Source organism: Ursus arctos, unplaced genomic scaffold (assembly GCF_023065955.2).
Source record: "Ursus arctos isolate Adak ecotype North America unplaced genomic scaffold, UrsArc2.0 scaffold_19, whole genome shotgun sequence".
NCBI lineage: Eukaryota > Metazoa > Chordata > Mammalia > Carnivora > Ursidae > Ursus > Ursus arctos.
Genome location: NW_026622863.1, coordinates 9376848 through 9400152, shown reverse-complemented (window position 1 = coordinate 9400152; position 23305 = coordinate 9376848). Strand labels below are relative to the sequence as shown.

At 45.9% G+C, this 23305-nt stretch overlaps 1 long non-coding RNA gene across 2 annotated transcripts; it reads right to left on the bottom strand.

Annotated features, from left to right (window-relative positions):
• Positions 1-7171: 7171 nt before the first annotated feature.
• On the bottom strand, positions 7172-22851 carry LOC113252232 (uncharacterized). 2 transcript variants are annotated; one of them, XR_007191029.2, is made up of 7 exons: positions 21780-22851; positions 21393-21568; positions 20670-20760; positions 18795-18830; positions 18378-18498; positions 8616-10767; positions 7172-8318 (listed from the first exon to the last, which is right to left on the bottom strand). It is a non-coding gene; the product is annotated as an uncharacterized LOC113252232 (long non-coding RNA). The 2 variants fall into 2 exon arrangements; XR_008960124.1 differs by having other exon boundaries at positions 8616-18498.
• Positions 22852-23305: the final 454 nt, after the last annotated feature.

The following is a 23305-nucleotide window of genomic DNA, read 5'->3' as shown; positions in this document are numbered from 1 at the left end:
AATCTCCACGATCTCTGTAGCCCCGTTTTTATCACGTGGGGTCACACAAGCTAAGCTTACATGCTCTTGCAACTCCTGGGTTCCTAGATATCTACACACTGGTGTCATTTCTCTTTCAGTCTTGTTTTTCATCCCAGGCAATACGTGTACATTCCAGCATTTCGATCTCTTAAAGGGGGAGAACGAGAGCTGGGGTGAGGAAAGAGGTGGGAAGAGGAGGGGAGGTCGGTAAACTGGATGTCCTGAACCCAGGATGTGCATTTAAAAGTCAGATGATCCCGGTTTCTTAAATGTGCATTTCTCGGTCACATTTGGATATAGACATTGAAAAATAAGCCTCTGTCTTTGGGCCCAGTCATCTTTCCATGTGAATGTAACAGAAGGATCTGTCAGTCCTGCTACACGAGAGTATCTTGGGCCCTGCCAGCCCTGAGATTCTAGAACGCTATGAACACCACCAAGCACTGGGCCCAAGAATGGTGGATGTCGGACTTGAATGCACCACACCCCTTTGGTGTCCTGAGGAAAATTAATCTTTATGAAAAACGGGGCTATGCAGAAGTTAACTGACCAAGCCTGTTAATTATCTGACAGAGTCTGGATAAGAAGCAGATTGGAAGGTCCAGCCAAGGTCCTCCTGAGACCAGGACATCAAGCTACATGCCTAGTTAGAACCCACACGCCACTCATGAAGACTTTGCCCTCGGAAGGCCCTGTGCCCTGGGAGGGCCAACTTTTAAAGCACCAGAAAGCCAGAGAAGAGGAAGAAGGAGCGGACAAGGCATGATGTGTAATCTTCATGAAGGAGAGTGAAAACAAGAGGATGTATAGTTGGGGACCGCGTACGCCTGAATATCAGGCAATGTTATGTTTCTCTAAAATTATTTCTTGATAAGAGAGAGTTGGATTATATTTAAATCTGCTTAGAGTCTCTCATGTCGTAAAAGGCTCTCTCAAATGCTAGCTTTTGAACAAACAGTACTATTTCAGGAAAACAAATTAGCCTGAACCTCAGCCAGCTGGTTGGGGATGCGGAGAGAGGTCACCTGACAGAATCAATAAAGAAAGAGGGCAGAGACATTTGAAACAGATTAGTCATTCTTCCTGAGGGTATGACTTTACAAGAACAAGTTTTGAATGTGGTCCTACACGAGCCTTTGAACGATTGGTTCAAAAAGCAATATAGTAAGTTATTAGTACCAGGAGATCAGGAACCGTTCTTGTGCATCGGTATAAAATTTCCAATGACAGCATCATTCAAAGATTCAAAATGTGGAGTATCTCGACACAAAGAAAGACATTTTGTGATGCTAAAAGGGTCAGTCTGACAAGAAGGCACAAGATCTCTATACATTGATGCGTCTAAAAACAGAGCCCCAAAATTTATGATGTGAAACCTCACAGAATTGAAGGAAAATTAGATATTTCCATAATAATAGCCAAGGACTTAAATCTCCCACTTTATACAATGGGTGGAACAATTAGAAGATGAAGGAAATGGAACACTGTTAACCACTAGACCTCACAGACATCTAATGAAATACTCCACCCAAAAACAACAGAGTAATACACATTCTTCTCAAGTGAACTTGGAACATGCTCTGGGATAGGCCATATGTGTTAGGCCATAAAACAAGCCTCAGTGAATTTAAGAGGATGGAAATCATACAAAATGTATTCTCTAGCCATGATGGAATAAAATTAGTAATCAGTAATCAAAAGAAATTTGAAGCATTTGTAAATATGTGGAAATTAAACAACACTCTCCTAACTAAACAACGAGTCAGCAAATAACTCACAAGAGAAACTGAAAACGCTTTGAGGTGAATAAATATGAAAACGCAACATCCCAAAGCTTATGGGATGGATGCAGTGAAAGCAGTGTTTAGAGGGAAAGTTATAGCTGTAAGTGCCTATATTTAAATTTAAAAAAATGAAAGATTAGAAATCAGTAACTTACACTTTCATCTTGAGACACTAGAAAAAGAAGAGCAATTTCAAAGCGAGAAGGAAAGAAACAATGAAGATTGGAGTGGAAATAAATTAAATAGAGAATAAAAAAATTGGTCGGGTAAATCAGTGAGAAGAAATATTGGTTCTTTGAGAAGATCAACAAAATTAACAAACCTTTATAGAGAATGACCACGAAAAATAAAGAGAAGATTTGAGTTACTAAAACTGGGAATGAAACAGGGGACATTACTAATTAGCTTACAGAAAAAGGGCGGTATCCATGCTTCTGTAGGTTTTGAGAAACTGGTTTTAAAATATATATGAAAAGGCAAAGGAGCTCAAAAAACCAAAAGAATTTTCAAAAAGAAGGACGTTGGAGGACTCACACTCCCCGTCCTGTGAGGCTCAGAACAGGTTTCAGATTTCCTGGGCCGCCATCTTGGATTCTCTCCAATCAGATCCCTCTGTGTTCTGAGGGAAACTGTGCAACCCTTCAGCAGGGCACTCATTGCACTATATTGTGTGATGTGTTTCTTGAGGACACAGATGGCATCTTTTGCTCTTATACCACTCCCTGCCCCAGGATCTAGCAGAAGAGAAGCAGTAACAGAGAAGATGGTTGATAAATGTTATTTTAAATGGATGGATGAATCATGGATTGATGAATCATGGATGGATGGATGGATGGATGGATGGATGGATGGATGGATGGATGATGGTTTTGGAATCCTTTCCCTGCATACACATGGGTGAGGCAGTGTGGTTTCTTCGATGGTTACTACAGAAGAAACACTAAACCGGGAGACCAGAAGACCTCCAGTTCTGCCACGAACCTGCTATATGACTTTAATTGAATTACTTCCTCTTTCTGATCCTCAGTTTCACTGAGAAAATGTATGGGTTTTACTAGATGGTCTCTGAACGGCATCCAGATTTAGGTACTATTATCCTAAGACTAAGCAGATTCTTCTAGCCATGTCCAGTATATTTAGCATTTTATGGAATTGGCCTTTTAAAAGCTAAATTTAAGGAGCATATTCATCGAATGTTTCAAAGTGGTTGAACCAGCTAGGTACCTACAATACTCTATCCCTCTCAAAACCTTTTGCATAATTCGAACTCAGTACCCTTTGAGCTCCTTTTGTAGGAAACGTACATGGCACTCAATCAGCAGGCACAACGGGTTGTGGGTGTGGATAATTTGTCAGCCACAACAATGTCACTCTATAAACTAGCCCTAAATTCCATTTTCTGTTACTGATGGAAAGAGCTCTGTGATAGGACTTTATGGGGCGCCTGGGGTTTGACTGACAGTCATGTGAGTGAAAGAAAAGGCCAAAGGTGGTCTCCTTTGGTATTTAAAATCATAGGTCCCCCTGTAAAACCTGGAAGTTGTTTGTAATGTGCTTTAGCAAAGGAAAGAACTGTGGGTTTTTTTGTTTTTGTTTTTTGCCTCTCCGTTTTAGAGACAATCTAGTTCAAAAATTGTATTATTTCTCAGAGATCTTCTTAACACAGAAAAAAAAATGGTTTGGTCTAATTGCAGAACTTTAGCTCCTTTTAAATTTTGACCAAGACACCCACTCTATTTCTCATTCTGACTCCAACCACAAGAGATTGTCTGGGCCAACATGGTGATTAAAATCTAATATTTGGACACAGACTCTTGCAATTACTTAATTATCCCACCTTTGTGGTAATAGTAGTCAGTTTTGCGTTGGAGCGTTTTCCATAATGCAGAACTGAAGGACCACAAAAGCTGCTCATTCGCTATCCTTAAAAAAAAAAAAAAAGAACCACCATTGTTAATAGAAAAAAAAAAAGGGTCATCCTTTAGTGTAAAGAGTTGGCCATTTTTCCATTGGTTTTCTAGAACTCATTGTTCTTCTGGAAATGGTATCATTAAGAACATCTGGAGCTAGAACCTGCTTTTTATAAAGCATCTGTCTAGTGACTCTGCAAAATGTTTTTTCTTTCGGTCACTATCAGAAATTCTTAAACGTCACTAAAAACACCTACAATTTTTATGCAAAAGTGTGATTTGGGCTTACCGCTTCGCTAGTTTGACTTCTCATCAAGAAAGACAAAACTGGACACTAGGCTAAAATGGGGGAAAGGAAAAATGTCTTCTTCTGACTTTCAAGGGAGCTCACCAAGAGGTTATTAGAAATCAATGGAAATGCGTTCATGGAAGGATACAGACCCATTAAAGAATGCCTCTGTATGTATTTGGCCACCTTGGGACATATTTTCAGGATTTCAGCTCCAGCATACACACCATAGCAGGGGGCTGAGAATTTAGCTGGAGAGCGAGGTGAGCTCCCCAGTGCATTCACACCCCAGCGCCCTCACTGACCAACTGCGTGCCTGTGTACAAATTAAAGGAGGGGAATTTGAATGTCTGGCTTCCTGGGAAATCAAAGGTCAGAGGGTTTATTAGCACCATCAAGCCTGGATTGCCCAGATCCACGGAAAGGAGCAGTGGCCCGGAACTCCAAGTGACACTGCCATTCCCTCTGCAGAACCTTGGAGGATTTTCCCTCCCGCGTGTGTTATTCCATTACCTTCCATCTGTGCCAGTCTCCTCCTCTGGGAGGAATTAGTTTGTGGACACTGAGGACTGATTCAAGGAAGGATCCTTTTTGTTTTGACGAGTCACCTAGAAACTCTGGGTGCACCTTAGCATGGTGCGGGTGTGGTCAAATGGTGACGTGAATGAATTAAAGATAAAACAAGTTGGGCCCGGTCTCAGCAGAGATTTGGGAGGCAGAAGGTAGAGGGGAGGAGGCCTAGCCATAGGCCCAACACTTCAGTCCTTCAGTAGTCATTTCAGTCCCCCCCGCCACAAGGCATCCTTCTACACTTCCCAGTTAGGGAAAGGACCTGGCGTTGACGTCCCTCACATCCATGCCATCGCTTCCAAAGAGGTTCCATAATTTCTCCCCATCAGAACCCAAGCATCATCCCACTCCCATGATAGAAAAGATAATTCCAGCAGGTAGGCAGATTCTGTACAAAAAAATACTTAATAAGATAGATGATTGATCGATAGACAGATAGACGGACAATTGAATGAATAGATAGATAATAGATGGATAGATAGATGATACATAATGGAAAGAAGGAAGAAAGGAAAACAGTAATAAAATTGAAAACTATGGCTTGCTGACATTGCCCACTGGGATTACAGGGCCTAAATCTTCTCCTATCTTGAAACTCTGTATTTCATCCTTGGCAAATTATGGAAGAACATATCCCTTCAACAAACACTTAGTATGCTCCACTATGTCTAGAGTGAAATACCCCACAGGCTGTAGTCTGGCTTCATCACTAAGAGAGCTCTTCAAAAATAGGTGTTCCCAGGGGCGCCTGGGTGGCTCAGTCGTTAAGCGTCTGTTAAGCGTCTGCCTTCGGCTCAGGGCGTGATCACAGAGTCCTGGGATCGAGCCCCACATCGGGCTCCTCTGCTGAGAGCCTGCTTCTTCCTCTCCCACTCCCCCTGCTTGTGTTCCCTCCCTCGCTGGCTGTCTCTCTCTGTCAAATAAATAAACAAAAAATATTTTAAAAAAATATTCATTCCCAGGACCTGCCCCAAAGATCTTCACTCCATAGATCAAGGGCGAGACGAACGCTATCTTCTTCCCTGGTTAGTTTACTGACCTGGGTAGTCTGAGAACCTCTGCTATAGGACATGCAAAGGAAAGCCAAGTCAAAGGGACTTGGAAACATGGTCCACTTCCTATTCTGACCCCAGTGCATCTAAGGAAATGGGGAAGAAAGACCGGGTTGGAGGCCAGCACTGAACCTAAGCTCAGCTACCTACTCCCATGGACATCTTGGCCAAGCCGCTTCAAAAGAGTTTTCGCAAGTCTAAAAGGAGGCTGCTAATAGCCTCTCTTCCATGGGGTAGTTGAATGGGTGGAATAAAATACCACATATACAGCACTTGGCATAGGACCTGGGACAGATAATGAGAGTTTTTAAAAATTGGACTATGTTGTTGGTATTCTTTTCACAGCCAAGTTAGAGGGGTCAGGCCCTATTCAAGTGCTGTGAAAGACAACAGAGAGGAGGTAAGTTTAGAAACTGATTACTAGTCAAGGAAAATATAATAGTAATAATAATAGTAACAGTTGGGGGCTACTCACTCTGTACCAGGCTCCGTGCTTGAGAGATTTTAATTTAATTTAATTTAATTTAATTTAATTTAATTTAGTTTAATTTTTTTACAGGGGGTGGGGTGGGGCAGAGGGAGAGAGAGAGAGAGAGAGAATCCCAAGAAGGCTCCACACACAACAGAGCCCAATTCGAGGCTCGATCTCACAACCCTGAGATCATGACCTAAACTGAAATGAAGAGTCGGACACTTAACCGACTGAGCCACCCAGGCGCCCCCGTGCTTGAGAGATTTTAGAGAAATACTGTTATCAGTCCCAACCAGTAAGGTCCTCTTTCCAATGCTTCCATGGTGGCCTTCCTTTAGTTATTATAACTGGAGGCTGAACCAAGCTCTACCCACGCTGACGACAGAGCTTAGAAGCCACGTAGGGACTTTGGCAAAACTGTGACACTGGGCTTGGCTTCCCTTGCTTCTTTGGCTGGTCACCTTGGCCTGACTCCAGACACGTCTCCTTCTTAACCGTGCTTGGGCCTTGCCCTCCCTCCCAGGAAAGGACTGATAACCCCAGTTGTGGGGTGCTGTAGGTGGTACATGGCCCCAAGAGAGCTCACCCCCCACGGCCATCTGGAAATTTGCACATTTTCTGAGAGCTAGAAGCCTGAAACCAAGGGGATCATCTCTGATTGAAGAAGTGAGGACATTCCCAGATCAGATGGGAAGGGGCCACCAGATGTTAGCCCACCCACAGGAAGTGAGCACCTGCTGCCCCCAGGGGGACAGCACTTCCCAGGAAGCCTCTTACCCGTGCCTCTTGGCAGTTTTGTGACACAGACAAGGCAGATGAGGCCAGCTGCTAGAGCCCAGAGAGCAAGCACTTAAGGATCAAGAAGTCTGGCATTCCAGAAGTATAGGTGCCTATGCAGAAACCCCCACCGCTCTTCAAAAGTTCGAGCTATGCCACTTCGCTTTTACAAAAGACCTACATTAGTACCTGCTTTCAATACCCCAAAGAAATCTGAAGAGGATTTTTGCTTTTACAAAAAAAAAAAAAAAAAAAAGGCAAAAAACCAAAAATTAGCATTCAGCGCTTGGTTTTCCAGCAAGTGATTATAGAGGCAGTGCACACCCGGAGCAGCCAGAAGGGCCCCGGCCAAGCTCCTTCCTGGAAACTACACTCCGCGTCTCCGCATCCAGCCCGCAGAGCTCTGAACTGTGTCCGTGAGCATCTGTTCTTGATCCCCATCTATTCTGTACATCCGTTAGCGAGATGTGTTCTAAGGTTACAGAAGAGCCTAAGAGAGGTGATTTGCTGGGTTTGGAAAAGGTCAACAATTTTTTCCATGTAAATTAATGGTAATTGCTTCTTGGCTTTACTGCATTTCGGCTTCGGAAAGTTTTCATAGGAATGTTCTACTTTCAGAGAGCGGGGACACCTGACATACGTGCGCCACGGTGAGCGGCTGTAGCAGGACCTCAGGTCCTTACAAGACTCCCTTGCGGCCCTCATCCCATCCCTCTGATGAGCTGTAGAGAAACAATATGTCTCCAGGGGTCCTAACATGTCTTTCGCCCCTTTCTAATCCTGACCCATCTCTGTTTTTAAGAACCACAGGTGCCCCTACAGCAGAATCCTCAGCAAGCCACGGCATTCAGTTAGAACTTAATTACAGACTGTGGTTTTATTTACGTTATACCTATTTCTTCTATTACCTTCTACTTATGCCAACTGATTTTCTGTCTGTGAAAGTGCATGAAGCTTCCTTTTCAAAAAATGTTATTGCGTAAATAAATTGAGTGAGTCCATTAAAAGAAAAATATTAACAGTATGAATAAGAGTCCATGTTCACAGATCTGACAAAACTTGGAAAAAATGATATACACACATGCTTGGATTCTAGAACCCTCCCTCCCCCACTGACACAACCCATCACTCTACTGATAGAGAGCCAAGGCTAGGGCCAAGGTCACTTGCTTGCTGGTAGCAGAAGTCATCGGGGGTTCGTGCCGAACATGCAGCCAACACTAAGACATGAGCAACTGAAGAAATATGATGTCTGGCTCTCGCGTAGCAGAATGATGGGGCAGAGGAAGAAAAGACAAAGGCCCTCAAGCGTCTAAAATCTGATCAACAGTGAACCCGTGGTAGGCATCTGTCTGCAGGATTAATTCTGCTTCCGGAGGCAAAATTCAGGGTAGGCGCTCAGCTAAACCTTCAAGTTCAGGGTGTTTCCTTTCTGCAGAGAATCTGTGGATAAAATAGAAACATCTCAGGTCCAGTCTCCCTGGTTCAGTTGTTGGACTTTAGGAAATAACCATTGATGACCTTATCATTTCTCTTTGCTTGGTGTTTGGGCTATTACTGACCCCTTGGGATTAAAGCATGGTTTCTCAATTTGGGCATGATGGACATTTGGGGTCAGATAATTCTTTATTGTAGGAGACTGTCGCGAGCACTGTAAGATGTTTAAAGCCATCTCTAGCCTCTACCCAGTCGATGATGACAGCAGCCCACTTCCCATCCCCTAGTGATGACCAAAAATACCTGCAGAGGGGCGCCTGGGTGGCACAGCGGTTAAGCGTCTGCCTTCGGCTCAGGGCGTGATCCCAGTGTTGTGGGATTGAGCCCCACATCAGGCTCCTCTGCTATGAGCCTGCTTCTTCTTTTCCCACTCCCCCTGCTTGTGTTCCCTCTCTCGCTGGCTGTCTCTATCTCTGTCAAATAAATAAAAATAAATAAAATCTTTAAAAAAAAAATACCTGCAGACATTGGCCAATGACCTGAGGGGAGGGTGGGGCAATGTTGCCCCTGGTTGAAAACCACTGGGCTAACGTAATTCCAAGAGGCTCCTGGACAATTTAAGGAGAACATAGGGGAAGTTTCGGAGGGAAATATTGTGTACCATGGTTCCGAGGGATGCAGGAGCTCAAGAAACATATTAGAAAAACAAAAGTATATACCACAGGGCTCTCTGGATAGAAATATAGAGTCTGACATATACTCAGTGCTCAATATTTTAATTTCCTTGCCATGGTGTTGGTCTTTTGCATGTCTATTTCTTCCATAAGCTTTAAAAAAGCAGTGTGAACATGGCTATGTTCATTTCAAAATTAGAAAGAGAAATTGGACGGGGAAATTGAGGGAGAAAATCTTCTCTTGTATAAAATGCTACAAAAACAGGACTGTGATGGGCATTGTGGCTTCTTTGCTTTGGTCAGCTCGGTATTCTTCCCCTTTGTCGTCTGGGTATAGTGATGACTTTTTCTTTGGAGAAGAGGCAGCTTAAGACACCTCACTTAGTCTTGGCCACAGGACGAGAATTGAATAACCAAGGCCAATCAAAGACTCTTTCCTGAGAGTTTGGCTCTTGAGTAGAGGTGCATAGGGATGGGTGTTTGGAGTGTGACCACGGGCTGGTTGCCCTCAAGAAAGAGGTCATAACTGAGATAACTAGAGATGTTCTGCATCTGGCCAGTAGGCCTCCCATAATTCCTTGTTCCTGCTCCTTGTTAATGAAGCTCGGGGGCGCCTGGGTGGCTCAGTCGTTAAGCGTCTGCCTTCGGCTCAGGGCATGATCCCGGCGTTCTGGGATCAAGCCCCACATCAGGCTCCTCTGCTGGGAGTATGCTTCTTCCTCTTCCACTCCCCCTACTTGTGTTCCCTCTCTCGCTGGCTGTCTCTCTCTCTGTCCAATAAATAAATAAAATAAAAATCTAAAAAAAAAAAAAAAATGAAGCTCGGTCTATTATCTGCAACCAAAAGACCCCATGATAAAGTCTTTAAAACTCGAAGACTGACACAAATTGAACCGGCTTCCTACAACGCGAACTTTTGCAAATTAAATTCTATTCAACCAATCAGAAATATGTTAAGGTCCATGACATATACAGTGGAAGTAAATTTATGAAGTCTCAAGGGAACGTGAGGTGGGGGGAGGCAGGTAGTATAAACGCAAAAGAAGAAAAAAATTAAATCAAAATCGTCAGCACTGGACAACTCTAGCGTGCATTCTACACAAAGAATCGCAAGGACGTTATTCTACCATGGTTGGGTATAGTCCGGTTCTTGTATTAGGGAGTAGAGTTTGTAAATTTATGCAGAATTGTTGCATCGTACGAGAATTGACAGTGCTCAGAGTCAGCTAAGGAAGTTCGGTAGAGATAGGGAAGGAGAAAGAAAAAGAGAAATCGAAATAGGACAAGATGTCCCGGAAGTAGTGTGCAGTGGGATTCGTGAATCAGCCAGCTCCTGCCAACCTCATGCCCCGCACGATACGAGCAGCTTGCTCCAATGTGACTTTATCCTTTTCCTCACACGGCTCCTAAACGACTTCACCTAATACTCAGCTGACAGAGTGTGCTGTCTTCCAACATTGGAGGAAATTCTAAGAAGTTTGGATTACCGAGAAAAGGTTAAAGAATAATGTTTTGATTTGAAACCATTTGGTGTTGGGGGTTTTTTGTTTTGTTTTTTGGGGTTTTTTTTCTGTTTTCAAGGTTTTATTTTTACATTTTACAGTCAGAATCCATGTCAGTTATTACTTATCTGTCCTGGTGGAATGGTCAGAGTTGATATGTGCTCATAACTTGTTACCATACAACTTTGCAAGCTCAAGTCTGCTTGAAAGAAGAGCGGACTCTCTGCGTTGGGTTCAGTTCCCAGCCTTGGAAGTGGGGAGTGGTGGACCTACAGCTCCCTGGAAGAAACCCTCAATTAATAGCAGAAAGGGGGTCAGTAGATGAACACAGCTTCCTTGCCTCCCAGAAGCTTTCACTCTGAATTGAGTGTTCTGCTCTGGCTTCCCGAGTTTTCAGTGGGAGGGAGTTCCATGCATCTGCGGTGACAACTCCTCCTTTACTTGACTGCCTGCCCTTCCCTGTCCCACTTATAAACCATGGGCTCTCAAATTCTTACCTTGGGACCTACTTCTGGAAGAACCCAAACCAAGACTCCTGGCAGTTTTAACATCTATGATTGTCACCTCACTGCTATGCTCCAAAAAGGAGAACTTAGTCATTTTTCAGGGTCGAAGTCCATCTAGCATTGCCTACCAGGTCATCCTCTCAAATAGAATCCATAGACATGCTTACAGCCTGGGAACTTTCCGAGGACCTGCAGAATGTTCGAGACCTAAAACAAAAGGTACTGCTCCAGCATATCGAGAGAAATCTGCCAAAACCAAATGTCATCTATGTTTGACGAAATGTCTACAAAATGTAGTAAGAGGTCAACTCGTCAACCACACCTCAAACAGATTCGTGGGCCGTTCTAGATGAATTATAATGAATGTGGGTTGTGGGGACTTTCAAGGGTGTGATAAGAAGTGGGGCAGAGCAGGAAAAGCGTGCTCCTGGACAACGAACGTTACGGAAGAGTCCTGGTGGTTGAGATTGAAATCCTCATGCCCAAGATGACACTCAGACTCTTCAAAACAGAGGTAAACATGTTTCTCCTGCTCCCCCTGCTTCCCCCCTGCCTGAGTTATGATCACCATCTGCAGACAGAAATCTCTTCCGGGTTGAAGGTGTCACCACCGCGCAGAAGCCAATACTCGCCCCGGCTTTGTTCCGCCTTCGCCGGAATCCATGCTTCCAAGCAGTTCTGAGGGGCTCACAATCTGCCCGGCCGGCCGGATGCTGACACCGCTGGCCCCTCCCCCACATTAGCTTGCCATCCAAATGTGACTCAGAGGCTGGCGAGGCTCAAGGGGGTCAATGACAGCTCCAATCAAAGCCACCCAGATAGGCGGTGCGCTGACCGCTCCTTGATATAAAAGGTGTTTTATTTCTCATCCCTTTATTTTTGTCACTGAAAGAATGCTTCCCATGTGTGGATTAATTAAAGTGTAAACATTAAATATTGATTGATGCATTATCAGCGTGGAGCAGTGGCCTCCCGTCTGATTGATTCCTGCAGTGATTTATTGTCATATTTGGGGAGTCATTTCACTTGATAACCAAGAGGGATGGCCTGCCCCCCCCCCCACCGCACTGGTTCCACTCCCCCCCTCTTCTCCCTGGCACCTCCTCTTATTCTTCTAGGTGACATCTGAGTTCTAATAACTAAAACATCTTCATCTTACTGTCGAGAGAAAAGCGTGTGGCCTGACATTTGTGTATGTGTATGTGTGTGTGTGTGTCTCCCAGGTAATTATCAAATCAATTAACAACTTAACACTGAAAATAACAAATCTACTGGCTTCGATGGGATAGCTCGGATTAGCAGAGCTCGCCCCTCCAGAGCGCCGGGAAAAATAATTATGAGCCGGGGGGGGTGGGAGGGGGCGAAGATAAAATGAAACAAAGGGAGAAAAAAAACTCCACAGTTCCGATCTTGTCATGTCTCTGAGGTGTGTTTCACTGTGGAACTGGAAAGTGAGGGGGGACTAAAGTAATAATTCATATTTGTAGTTGGTCCTGAGTCTCTATAGATAGGAATTAGCATATAGCACATCGCATCAGATTGACCCGCACAAAATTACTATTTGTACAGGTCAAAAGCAATCAAATGTTGACCATTTCATACGGCTCAACCTTCTCTATTTAAATTCCCTTCTGAAGGAGGATAGATAGGATGGTTAGTGTTTACCCCCTTTCTTCCCCCAATGAGAAAATTGGCACAAAAGGGGTAAAGTCACATAGAGCCACCGTTCAGTTTGAGTGTGGGCATAAACCAGGCCTTAATCTAAATGCTTTATATAATTTCCTCATGGAAAACTTAACCACAGCACCGTGGTCTGAATGCTTGTATCCAACCCAAATGTAACCCGCTAGGTGATGGTATTAGGACGTGGAGACTTTGGGAGGTGGTCAGGTTTTGAGGGCGGAGTCCTCATGCATGGGATCCAGTGCCCTCATAACACAGGCTCCAGAGAAATCCTTTCTGCCATCCCCCTTCCACCAAGGAGAAGTCAGCAGCCCATGAGAGGGCCCCTACCTGGCCGCACGGGCACCCGGCATTAGACTTGGAGCCTCCAGAGCTCTGAGAAATAAATGTCTACTGTCTACAAGCCACCGAGTTTAGAACAGTTTGTTACAGCACCCTCCACACACTGACAGGTAAGGCAGTAGGATTTAACCCATTTTACAGATCAAAAACACAAACAACAGAACTACCATGGGATCCAGCAGTTGCACGACTGGCTATTTACCCCAAGAACACGAAAACGCTCATTTGAAGGGGTGTTTGCACCCCTGTGCTTCTTGCAGTATTATTTACAACAGCCAAATTATGGAAGTGTCCATCGATAGATGACCGAATAAAGAAGATGTAGTGTATAGATATGCAATGGAATATTATTCAGCCATAAAAAAGAATGAAATCTTGCCACTTGAGACAACATGGATGGATCCAGAGAGTATAATGCTAAGCCAAATAAACCAGGCAGAGAAAAACAAATACCATATGATTTCATTCACATGTGGAATTTAAGAAGCAAAGCAAACAAACAAAGGGGGAGAAAAAAGGGATAAATCACAAAGACACTCTTAACTATAGAGAAGAGAGGGTTACCAGAGGAGAGGTGGGTGGGGAGCGGGAGAAATAGGGAATGGGCAGTCAGAGCCCACGCATCACAACGAGCACTGAGCAATGTATGGAATTGTCAAATCACTGCATTGCACACCTGCAACTAACCCAACACTGTATGTGAACTTGAACTACAATGGAATTAAACACACACACACACACACACACACACAAACAACAATGCAAAAAGAAAACAAGGCTTCAAGAGGTTAAATAAGTCAGTGGAGACCCCACTGGACATCCAAGTCGAAAGGTGCCCTCACCCCTGCAGTGTGTCCGGTTCAAGGCCCTCGCCACTCCAGGGGAGACTCCCAGATACCCCAGAGCCCTGACTCCAGTCAGTGTATACAGGAACCAGCAGCTCCATGTATGGGTTGAAGCCCTAGGCTTGGAAAGCTTTCTGTGTCTTGGTTCCTTCCTCCTGGCAGGAGAAAAAGTGCTGGCGCTGCCTAGACCGGGGTAGAAAAAAACATCAAGGGGGGTGTTTGACCCAATTCTCTAAGTTGCTGATCTGAGCAGGAGTCGAGCAGGTGCTGTTTAAAGAAAGGGGTGTTGGTGGTCTTCTTTGCTCCAGTCCAGATGGAATTTTCCAGTGGTCTTCTGTCTGGATGATGTCCTCAGGGAGCTAGGAGTCTGGTTTCCTGCTAGTCATCAGACCAATTGTCAAGTGGAACTAGAAAAGGAAGCCAGCACACTGTTGCCCCTCTACCTCCCTCTGCTCCCCTGGAAATTCCCCCTGGTGGCTGAGGGTCCTCCCTCCCCACAGGACCCTGCATATTACACTCTGGTCTCCAGGTCCTGCTTGATGCCATTATCATATTATACAAATTGCATCACCAAGCAAGATGCCTCTTCACATGATCAAGGGTCGCTCCTCACAATCCCTTTCATCTTCCTTAATTGGTGCTTTTCCAAAGAGGATGTGGATAAAACATCGTATGATAGAATGGCTACTGTAGAATGGCTATATCATGTAGAAAGCATCATACTCTGCATAAGGCACTATATAATTGCAAATTATTGATTAATGGAAAATGAATCACTTTTGGAAAATCTCCTGGTAGAAACATATCCCATTATCCTAAGACTTTTCCGTGAAAAAATTCAGGTGGAAACTTTCCTTCCTTCCTCTGTGTGTGTATGTGTGCGCACATGCGTGCAAGCGCGTGTGGTTGTTGGTGGTGGTGTTTGTTTTCCAGCTTCTTGAGTTCAATATTCAGTTCATGCATTTTCAATCTTATGTGTTGATAAAACCCTTTAAGGCTATGAATTGTTCTCTGAGTACTGCTTTAGCTATATCCCATAGGTTCTGGCACATGGTGCCATTAATTTCTAAATAGTTCAACTATTTCAGTTTTGACTTGTTAACCTAAGAGTTTATTTGGAAAGGTGTTTTTACATTTCTAAGAGAAAGTTTGCAGCACATTTTGTAGAAATATTATCTACAGTAAATCCTAGAAGGAGCTAAATGTCCTTCCGTTGTTCTTTTCAGATCAATTTCATAGCTCTTAAAATTCAAAGATCCCATAAGAGGTAAATGGCATTATCCCAGCTCTGTAAAGTAGAGCTGGTATCCACCGGCTTGCTAGATGGATGAAGTCCAAAGGGGATAGGTAGTTTTTCCAAAGCCACAGAGCAGAGGAGGGACACACCATAAGGCCTCTTGCACCTAGTGGAATGCTTGTCCCTACCACATTCAGTCGTGGGGCTCAAACTCACAACCCCAAGATCAAGAGTCAAATGTTCTTCTGACTGAGCCAGCCAGGGGCCCCAAGTCCTGGCTCTCGAAAAGGTTTATTTTTTTGATAGTATTTATTGCAAGTCTAGGGTATGCCAGGTACTCTTCTAGGTATTGGGAATGCACTGGTGAACAATACAGACTAAAATCTCTGCCCTCCTGTGCCATTGCTTGGGGAGTTTACTTTCAGGATAACGAGGCCATAGGTGTGACAACAGGACCTAGAAATAGCAGAGGACCCCAGGAGTACAGGGGAACCGGCACTGCAAAGTCAGGGAAACAGCAAGTCCTCATCTACTGGGGTCCCAGGAATTCCTCCAAGTTCCCTTCACCTCTTCCTTGGTGGCACTCAGGGCAGAGGTGACACTGCCAGGCATTGCTTCTCTCCAGAGCCACCCAAGACGCACCTTCTTCCAGCCCCCTGACACCTGCTGGGCCCCTACCGCTCCAGCCACAGGGCTGAGAGCTTGCACCGATGATCTCTTTTCATTTAATCTGGACATTTCCGCCAACTTCTCAGATGAGCACACCAAGGCTCAGACAGTGAACTCACCCAAGGCTGGGATCTGACTCCAAGGTTTTCTGACTCCAAGACCAGTGCTGATTTCAGGACCTCAAGGTTTTGGGTCTCTGGGGGTTTTTTGGGTTTTTTTATTCTTTTTTCTCAACAGAAGGAGCCTGTGGGGAAGAATCTGCAGAATTTCAGTTGGTCTACTGGCCTCTGTTACCAACATGCACCAGCCTTGATCTGTCTACCTTGTTGCTGACATCACTGTCATCCCGTCAGTGGGATAATCATTGTTACCACTGTCTGAGCACCCAGGGGCTGTGCTAAGCACAGGATGGGGGCTGAATGCAGGGATTCTGGAATGGCGGTCCTGGGTTCAAGGGCTGTCTCTGGTCTTATCACCTGGGGAGGGTGGCCTTGGGCTTAGTCTCACACTCACTATTGCACAGGAAGTAAATGGCAGCCTGGACTCAACCCAGGTCTGTTGAGCTACAAAACTCATGTTCTCCTGCCTCCCGCAGGCTGGTCATGAGCTGCAGACAGAGTCTTTGAGAGAAGAATTCTAACACCCTCGGGGTGCCCATGGTTCTGTAGCTCTTGAACCCATGGATGACAACAAATGCTCCTGAAATATCCAGAGTTGTAGTGGGAACACATCTGGCTTCGATAGGCAAAGAGGAAGAAAGGAGACGCACAGACACTTTGGGGTCACAAGCGGACCTGGGGAAACCAGAGGCCAAGTTTTCTTGCCAGGCAGAGCACTCCTGCCTGGAAGTCAAATGACTCAAGGAGGGTTCCCTAGAAACGCAGCCCAAGATAGGAATCTGAATGCCCACAATGTGTTGGGGTGTGTTCACGGGAGGGAAAGACGCAGGCCAGAGAAATGAATGATCGGGCTGGGCAAGACTGTGATTTGGAGTCAAGTTTACATGTGGCCTGCGGAGGTGAGGACTCTGAATGGTGAACTGCCTCTTAGGGCCGTCTTCCCGCGGGGGCTGGCCACCCACTGGCCATGGGCTGCTCAGGGAAGGCTGGGTATTACTCTCCAGGAAAGGTGACAGGTGGCACAGGCAACCCACACTCTCAGTGGCTGGGGAGTGGCTGCCCTGACCCAGAAATGGGCATCCGTGTGGACACAGAGCTGGCGTGTCTGTGCATGACTGAAGGACCTTCCGGGACAGCACACGGGTACTCTATCACTGATGCTAGAATTGCCAGCTTATGGTAATAATAAAAAAGAGACGACTTTAAGTTGGCGTTCATTATCTTTTCTCTCACTCTTTTTTAAGATTATTTATTTTTTGAGAGAGAGAGAGCGTGCATGCATGAGTCAGGGGGAGGGGCACAGAGAGAGGGAGAGGGACAAGCAGACTCCGTGCTGAGCACAGAGCCTTTGGGGGGCTTGATCCCAGGACCACGAGATCATGACCGCAGCTGAAACCCAGAGTCGGCTGCTCAACCAACTGGGCCACCCAGGCACCCCTAGTGTTTGTTTTCAAATTCTCCACAGTCAAGGCCCCCCGGATTGCATGCACACCACCCCCGGTGCACACTTCCCCACCAGGGCTTTCTGAGCAGAGAAGAAGCCAGGCGGCCCTTTGCAGAAATGACCAGAAGGTGTTCCATGGTGTTTCACGCTGCACGGGCCTCTGTTTTTTTTCACCGCCCAAAAGGAGTTGCCCTGAGAACCCACGACGGCCTGAAAGGTTTCCCCTATTCTCACCTCTGCCCTCTCCTCCGATAAGAGAACAGGATTTCTGTCCACAGGAAGAATCATTCGAGTCCCACCCAATCTGACGGCTTCACTCTTACACATGAAAGTCAGATACCCCCGTTTCTGACCTCTGAAGACATGGGGGTTGAAAGAGTATCATCTGATCTCAGCATCCAACATTCAAAAAGAATGTCCAAATGGCTCTAGGATGATCTTTATCAGAAGACACAGAACCCTGGACAGTATGTTCTTAACACACATCACCCAAGGATGGATGACTCCTTCACCTCAGGAAGGAAAGATCTGGCATCCCAGGGGGTGTCCCTCCCCCTACAGACACATTGCCGACAAACTCAGTGCAAATTGTGGCTGAGTTTATTTTAAAAAGGATCCCTGGAGGCGAGAGGACTGAGGGCTGCCTTCTCACGCTGGGCCAAGGGGCCCCTGTAACACACATGAATTCAGAGACAAAGGGACACCAGAAGGGGTCCTGTGTGACAGAGGGGTCCCAGAGTTGCCACAGAGTAGGAGCTGGAGAAGGAATGCAGAAAACAATGCCTTTGAAAGGCGGGTAGGGCTTTTTGGAAACGGACTTTATACGAAAAAGCACGAGAATCCCTTTTACACAAAAGCTCTATCTGTAACAAATTGCCCGTCTCTTTTTCACTGTCCAGGAGAAATGATTAACCAAAAGAAAAAGCCTCTAATATTTTACCTTGCTCTCCTACCCCCCCCACCCCGCATGACGCAAAAGACGTCCTTATCACCCAAGCGCCATAATTCTACTTGGACTTGGACCCTCTTATCATGCAAGCTTACCTAGTGTTTCCAAAAATGAGGGTCTAGAAGAGAAAACGGCATCCTTTCTTCTACAAAAATGGCTTTCCCATTTTTTGAATCAACAAGCGGGAGCCATCTCCTAATGTTGGTGTGTTATTTCCTGAAATTGAATATAATGGGTTTAGAAAAGTTTGGGGGTGGGGAAGAGAGTTTTGAAGTTTGCTAAATGCCCACCATCTCCATAACCACTCAAACAGGCTCTTTTTTGTAATTCCTGTAAATTAAATATCTTTGATAATAAATGCAAATCAGGGAACAATAAATTATAACTTCTAGGCTGACCAGTGACTAATTATATATATTATAATTAACTCCGGTTTCCAACACAAGGTATTTATCTTAATAATCAACCCATATACATTAGCATATCTTAAAGGGATTTAAAACAGGCTTTACCATCTGAAGAGCCGGCTGAGCTTCCTCCCCTGGACTCTGAAAGGGTGCAGATTCAAAAGAGAAGAAATTACTTTAAAAAGAAGTTTGGGCTAACTATAAGTTGAGAAACTCAGATTATAGGCATAAAACCCTGACTTGAAAATATTTATCCTAAATACACCCTCTGACCATCACTAAAGAGCCTTCAGATTCTAAAAATCTACAATTGCCACGAATCCTGTTCAAAATATCTTTAACCCTGCAAGGCTCTTAAAATGCCACCGTCAAAATCTGGGGTCAAGATTCGAACTTTCTCGAAGGAGACAGATTTTTCAGAAGCCTCTGACATGTTTTTTTGAAAACCAGCAAGGAGAGCCCACTTTGGGGGGGTGGCAAGACAAAAAAAAAAAGACAAAAAACAAAAAACGCATGCCACTGATTTCATTCCTATGCCTGCCTTCCGTTCATTCTAGAAACAATTCCTTCTCTGACCCACAGGCAGCTGAGCTCTTGGGATTGTAAGCAAGTCAAGAAGGGCCCGCGTGGGCTTTCTGGAGCCCAGTTATCCGCCCGGCTTGTTGTAAGATTGTAGTTTTTCTTTCCGGATTTGCTACGGAGTTTAGGGGTTCGCTCGAAGTGCACCGGGGAAGGAGAAGCAGTTCCAAGATGCTCCCCTCTCTTGCCTGCAGCCTGCCTTTCTTAAAGACCATGCGAACCTCCTCCTAGGGCTTTTTCTCTGGTGCTCAAGAGTCTCTGGGGTGAGCAGTTAAGCCTTTTGATACAGCTGGTAATCCCAGCTCTGGCCATTATCTGTGCATTTTCCAACTGTCCCTGGGTAATTGTCCAAGGGACTTAGACAAGTCGGACCAGCCAAAGGCACCACGAAGGTCAAACCACAATAGAGCATGCCCTGATTTTATCCAGGAGATTGATGTGCAAATCACCTTGATTTCGATTTGGCACTCGGGTTATAAAATGCACTCACAATCACCGATAACATGAGATCAGGCCCAAGCGTGGGACACTGTATTTTATACCCTCTGTGGAGTTTTCCCTAATGCAACCATAAATCAGCCCGCAAAGCAGGGCGTTCGGTCCATGCTAATAGAGACAACAGCGAGAAACCCAGGGTGCGTGGGGGATGGAGACATTTGGGGAACTTCGGACAAGCTTGAAATCTTTAGCGTGTATCAGGGCCACCCGGATGTCAACTTCAAGGGGGACAGAGCACAGCAAGGGCTTTAGGGGAAGCCACAGAGGAAATCAGGGTCACCCAGGGAGACGTGCATGTCCATGGCCCCCTGCGTGAGTACATGTATGTTTCTGAGCTCTTGAGAGGGGACTCAAAACCGTCAGGAAGGAGAAAAAGGATTAAGATAGAAGGCGAAATCAAAAAATAAAAAAAAAAAAAAAAGGTAAAGTCTTTCTAATGCACACATTTGAGTGTGGAAAAGAGAATAAAGTATTGTAAGGAGGGAAAATAAGCAGTCCCAAGCCGAAAGCCACACGGTTTGTCATCACTTTCGGCAGTGACTACGATATCGTTCCTCTGGTATCTTTCCTGTCTGCCCCCATGAAACGCTAGCATCAAATTAATTAAAAAAAAAAAAAAGAAAGAAAGAAAAAAGACAGACTTTACTTTTTAAAAACTCACCAGCACCGGTCACGGTAGTTTATATAACCATTTTATAAAGTCTCCTGAGCGAGAGGTTTCAGTGGTCTTGGGATGTGGAGCTCAGTATCAGAAAAAGAAAGAGCAACTTGTGCTCCAGGCCCGTCTTCCCCTTGGCACAGTGGCTAAAGTTCAGACCCCAAATCTGCTTATGGAAACAGCTCTGCTCCCCCAATCTTCCTTCCCTCCCTGACACCACCCCCTCCCCGCCGCTGCCCATTTACCTGTGCAAGCCCAGGCCAGCAGACACCTGGCCTTGCTCTCTGCACGGGGCTCGGGGAGGGCGGGGGCAAGTCTACCATGCCTGATGGGGAGCTAGATGGAAAGAAAGAGAAAAATCGAGGTTGGAAAAAAAGAGAGAGAAGTAATGACCAGCATTATTTTTTTTTCTACCATTTTTATTCTTCTCGAGCTTCCAGACTTCGCCCTCCCTGTCAAGCAAGGGAGCAGACATCGAATGAAAGTGATCCCTCTGCTTGGGGTGCTCCCAGTTAGCTCTCTTCCCCCAAGTGAATTTGTGGGGGAAAATGGACTTCAGTTAACACAACCAAAATTCCCTTAAATTTGAAGAAATGCTGCTTCCAATCCCTACACATATGTAAGCCTTCTGTAAAGTCTCACATTTGTATTCCTGAATGCCATTTAGGAGTGAACATGATTTGGGTTGGAAATCGAAGAAACCAGACAAACCCGGAGCCCTGGTTTTGTAAATAACCCCGGAGGGCGGCGTTGGCCGGGCTGGAAACCTGCTTCTCAGCGGGCTATCATTCCAAGTTTTATTTTCTTTTTAATTAAAGTGGAAAACATAGACACACACACACACACACACACACATACACACCATTTCTTTTTTAACAATCCTTTCTCTGGTGTTATCCTATCAAGGTAGGAAAATAAGTCACTAAGTGAAAATTTTGCATGGAGGTTAGAAAGGGGAAGAATCTTACAAAATCTTAAGACTCCCAGTCTTGAAGGTAATTTCTGTTTCTGATATCTGGCTTCATTGTATCCAAATGAAACTCTTGGGCAGTTTCATACAGTTGAAATGGACACGAAACGAAACAAAAAGATAAGAATGAAAGGAAGCCCCCTGCTGCGCCTCGCCCGAGGTCACCATATCAACCTGAAATAACCAAGAAAGAGAGAAAGAGAGAAAGAAATCACATTCTCCGTTAAGAGGCAGACACTGTGCTCAGTGATCAGAGAAAAATCCAAACCCCTTTCCTGCACACGGGCTCCCCTTTCTCCCTGTCACTCTCCTGCACAAGGTGAACACTTTAGGGGCCTCTGTGGGCAGACCCGAACCACCTCAAACCCCCAAACAGTCTTCTTACCGAGGGGTCCCTCCCTGAACCAGCCAAGCAGGAGCACAAAAGGTTCTTCCTTCGGCTTCCAGACCACAGAGATCTTTCTGGATAGTACCGCCCAGGGAGTACGGACGGAATCTCGGGGAGCCAGCCAGGTGGAGAAGGCCAGGCTGGCCCAGTACCAGGCCCAGAGCTCCTGCCCTCGGCGCCCTGGGAACCTAGGCAGCCACGTGATTCCCCAGCTGAGGGCTAGGAGGCTGACCTCCTTGTAAAATGTGTCCGCTAGAGCCGGAGAAGGTGGCAGGGGAGGGTGGGGAGTGGGTGTACCTCCTTCCAGGTGGTGGGCGGGAGGCAGAGAAGGATGTGCGAGATAGATCCTAGAGATCCCCCCAAGCAGGATGGGATTTACTGTGCGACCTCCATCTCCTCCGAATCAACGTCTCCTCAGGGCGGTTGGGGGGCCTGCTCTGACCTCATCTGGTCACTTACGGTGAACCGTGAGGCCTTGCGGGTTAACCTGTCAGGGTCTCCTTGCTGGGCAAGGCGGTGATGACCTTGTACTTCACAGTGCAATCCAGATGTCCTGCCTGGACATCCTCGCGGCTCGGCCACCCGCAAGCTCTGCGACAGGGAGGCGGTGAGTCCGTCCAGCCCCTTTACCCACAAATGAGGGAAGAAGCGGTTGCTCGTTGGCACCGCTGAGATCAGGCCGGCTGACTGAACGACTGAGTCGTTAGCCGGTGCCGGGCACACAGCAAAGCCCATGAAAACAAGCTTGTCTGCATGTGTGTTTGCTTTCAAAAATATCATCCTTGGCGTGCCTGGGTGGCTCAGGTCATGATCCCAGGGTCCTGGGATTGAGCCCCCAGCAGGGAGTCTGCTTGTCCCTCTCCCTCTGCCGCTCCCCCCCCACAACTTGTGCGCTCTCTCTCTCTCTTTCAAATAAAATACATGATCCTGGGGCACCTGGGTGGCTCAGTCGTTAAGCGTCTGCCTTCGGCTCAGGGCGTGATCCCGGCGTTCTGGGATCGAACCCCGCATCGGGCTCCTCCGCTGGGAGCCTGCTTCTTCCTCTCCCACTCCCCCTGCTTGTGTTCCCTCTCTCGCTGGCTGTCTCTCTCTGTCAAATAAATAAATAAAATCTTTAAAATAAAATAAAATAAATAAAATAAACGATCCTTACGTAAAGGCAGAGTGGGGGGAGGGGCACAACCCATTTGAGGGTCACGGATGCACCCCTCCTACGACAGTGTCTGAGAGAGTCAGGAGACACGTCAATCCCAAATGACCTCAGTCAAGGCCGCTCGTGTGCTTGTAAAGGTTACCAGAACAAATGGGGAGTCGGGGCAGGGGGGATGAAAGGCCTAGAAAATACACACAGATTTAGTCATCCTTTCTGGGGAGGAGACCTCAAAATGGCAGGTATTGGGGAATCAGAACAAAGGCAACCTCTGAGGCGAGCTTTGCAAAGGTAAGGTGAGGGACAGCAGAGCGGAGCTCACAAATGGCCCGCGGGGTCTTTGAGGCTTGCCTGCAACTCCTGGTGGCAGGTT